The sequence below is a fragment of the Diabrotica undecimpunctata genome, unplaced genomic scaffold (assembly GCF_040954645.1).
Source record: "Diabrotica undecimpunctata isolate CICGRU unplaced genomic scaffold, icDiaUnde3 ctg00001348.1, whole genome shotgun sequence".
NCBI lineage: Eukaryota > Metazoa > Arthropoda > Insecta > Coleoptera > Chrysomelidae > Diabrotica > Diabrotica undecimpunctata.
In genome coordinates, this window is record NW_027312190.1 from 5,925 (window position 1) to 9,429 (window position 3,505).

Sequence of the window (3,505 nt, forward strand, 5' to 3'; positions counted from 1 at the left end):
AGTATTAACAGAAATAACTGCAGGGATAGTGGAACACTTGGTGCCAAAATGGTGAAAAAGATGAAGTACAGCCTGTAGTTCTCATAGAAATGATTCCAAAGGAGGCAAATCAAAACCAATGGTTGGGTGTTGGAAGCACAGAGAATAAGAAGTGTTATTGCTGCAAACTTTGTGTAGTGAAACAAAAAACTTATTAATATTTTCATAATTTATTTATTTCACAATGATAAATAGTGATATAGTTTTATAATCAAATACAGTAATATAATTTTACAATTTAGTGATATTTCATCATTTTATAATATATATGATAGAGTTTTATAATCTAGTATAGTTTAGTGATATAAATATTAATATTTCAATGAACTACTAAAAGCTCAAAGCAAACAATCTAAAACATATTACTAAGTGGCTCAAAATGTTCTAAAATGTTTAGATAATACGGAGATATTATATTGCTGCAAACTGTATTATAATATATTAAATTAAAAATGTTTATATATTGTTAAAAACAAAAATCACGTATGTTACAATTAATTACAAAAATGACACAACACTAACAAAATAAAAAATATATTACAACCTGGCTCAAATGTTTTGAAATCCCTTTTAGAGAATATAAAGAAGTGTTATCGCTGCAAATGTTATGTTATAAAATATTAAATAAAAATGTTTATCCTCAGTTTATTTTATAATTATATGAGATATAATCAATATATATATATATATATAAACTTTGTGTTATAAAATTGTAAATAAAAATGTTTAAAAACATAAAACCTGTATGTTACGATTAATTGCAAAAAGTTAAAAACAAACAAATTTAAAATATATTACAAATTAGTTGAAAATTTGTTAAAACCCTTGGAAAATTAAAACATACAAGTAAAGAATACAATTTCAAAAACTAAAACAAACCTAAAATATACTACAAAGTAAACCTACAAATACACCTAAAATATACTACTACAAAGAACAAGGTTTGTGGCACAGGCATTACAACTTTGGGTTGTATAGAACCTTTGTGGAACCTGACATAAAATTAATTAAGGTAGCATACCTTACATGGATAGAGCATTTCATCAGGCAAGAGGTAGGTGCAACAGTAGGAAAGGTTTTTAACAGAAGAGGGCTGATGGGACAATAAACCAGAAGAAGACCCAAGACTTAGGTATCAAGACAATTTAGAGGATCATTTAAAATCTATTGGAGTTTGAATCTAGAGAAGAGTTGGTAGACACAGGGGTGAATGGAGGATTGTCCCAAAGAATTATTTGCACATGCACAGGGTTTTACATTACAGCCCTGTTAAAGCTGGAAACATATATTCTTGTGATGCATTGATGTTGACTAATGATAATGGTAAAACAAACTAAAATATATTACAAAATGGTTCAAATGTGCTCATAACCGTTAGAGAATATGAAGAAGTATTATTGCTGCAAACTTCGTGTTGTAAAATAAAAACAAATTGTTAAATAAAAGTGTTTATAATTAGTATATTTCTTAATGATATGTAGGTATTTATGTTACAATTAGTTACAAAATCAAAAAGAATAACACAAAGATCAAGACAAAACAAAAAATCTGAAACATATTACAAAGCGGCTAAAACATTGTTATAAAAGTTATAAAATTGTTAAATAAAAATGTTTATATTCAGTTTATTCCATAATTGAGATATAATTTTATAAAGGATATGTTTATAGAATATTAAATAAAACTATTGCCTTTTTAATTTTCACAGGTTGATTTCCTTTTCCTTCTGAAAAATATACACCATAATAAACATAATACATCAATCATTAATCTTTACCTTTAAAATTAAATGTATTTATAATCTGGGGCTCCCCAAGATGAATCTTTGAAATGAGTTGCAAAATCTTCCACTCATTGAACACCTAAAAATTTAGCATTTATTATTAAATTTGATAGTAACAGAAATTAATTTTCTTACCTACATGTCTTCATTGTTCTGCTGTTTTTTTTAGGGCCACCATCTACTGTATTTACCATGATAGCAAATTCCTCTCACAATTGGGCTACTTTCTTAGCCTTCCTTGACTATTTTGCCAGTAAGCACTATTTATTTTTATAAAGTCTAACATCACTTCCAATTGTTTCCTGGTTGTCTTCTTTTTAATTGAAGCCATTAGTTTATTTTATTATAATTATAAACAAATAGTAAATTGTTTCCACAAATTACATACAATAACATAACCTAACTAAGAGCAAAAACGGACGTAATTTTAGGCAGCTTAAAAATTACATTTACATATAGATAAATTACATATCAAGATAGGCAACCCGTTATACGTAGTTCTTATATCATACCGATTTGGAAATTTTTACATAAATGTGTTAAAATCGGAGTTTACACCATGTAATTATTTCACATAAATGATACATCATAGCCCTCATTGTCTCTTTTTTATATTTTTGAATAGAGAGTGTTCTACTATACTACATTTTGTGTGTTTTCAGTTTATTAGGATGATTGTTTTCAGTTCCTTGACTAATATACTTTTCAGTCCAACATTTAGCATAACAATGCAACTACAAACTAGAAGTTTAAGAGAATTTTTAAATAAAGTGGCGTCCATATTATTGACTGTTCTACATTCTACATAATACATCATCAGTTCCTCTACTGGATACAATGGTGCTCTGTGAATATTCATGAAGTATCGATACACTGTATTATTGGAACTAATTAAACTTGATACTCATATCAACAAGCAATCTTATTTATTAATGGTGGAAGTTAGCTTTAATATACCACATATATTACGTTCAATCAGTGACAAAAACAGTATATTCTATTATACAGAGTGTGTCAAAATAAGCGGGATGGTCATATATTTCTCGAAATTTACATCGGATAAAAAAAAGAAAACACCTGTTCAATATTTTTTAAATCTATGGAATAATACCAAATATAATCCGTTAGCCCCACCATCTGTAGATGGGGCTGGGTACAACTTTGAAATATGAAATAGAAACCTCCATTTTTATTGCAGACTTTGATTTCTTATGCAAAAATAAGTAACTTGTATTTCTGATCTATACTTTTTTTTTCTGAAACTACAGCGCCATTTCAGGCAAATTAAAACAAATCGGATAATGTTTGTTTACTTTTTCATGCACAATCCGAATCTGCAATAAAAAATTTATTTAAAAATTTTTTCACACAGTTACATATACACACAGTCATATTCCATAGTCTATAAATCTATTTCCACAAAACGTTGGATTCAATATTGTGTCCACAGCAAGACCTATCATCCAAAAAAATTAGTATCTTAATATCTGCCATAGTTTTTGCGTTATTTTATTTAAACTTTTACATCGACATTCAGCTAATCTCAGAATATCGAGGAATGGCCTTAATATTTCATAGTTGTCCGTAGCCTAGTGAATACACCAAAGTTCTACAGTTCCTTAAAACACTAATCTTTTTAATAAAATTTAATACCTATTGTGAAATTTCTAAGAATTATGATAG

The 3,505-nt window shown here is 27.6% G+C and overlaps 1 long non-coding RNA gene across 1 annotated transcript; it reads right to left on the reverse strand.

Moving 5' to 3' along the window:
• Positions 1-853: 853 nt before the first annotated feature.
• LOC140431563 (uncharacterized) lies at positions 854-2,408 on the reverse strand. The gene is made up of 3 exons (XR_011949700.1): positions 1,958-2,408; positions 1,817-1,901; positions 854-1,765 (listed from the first exon to the last, which is right to left on the reverse strand). It is a non-coding gene; the product is annotated as an uncharacterized lncRNA (long non-coding RNA).
• Positions 2,409-3,505: the final 1,097 nt, after the last annotated feature.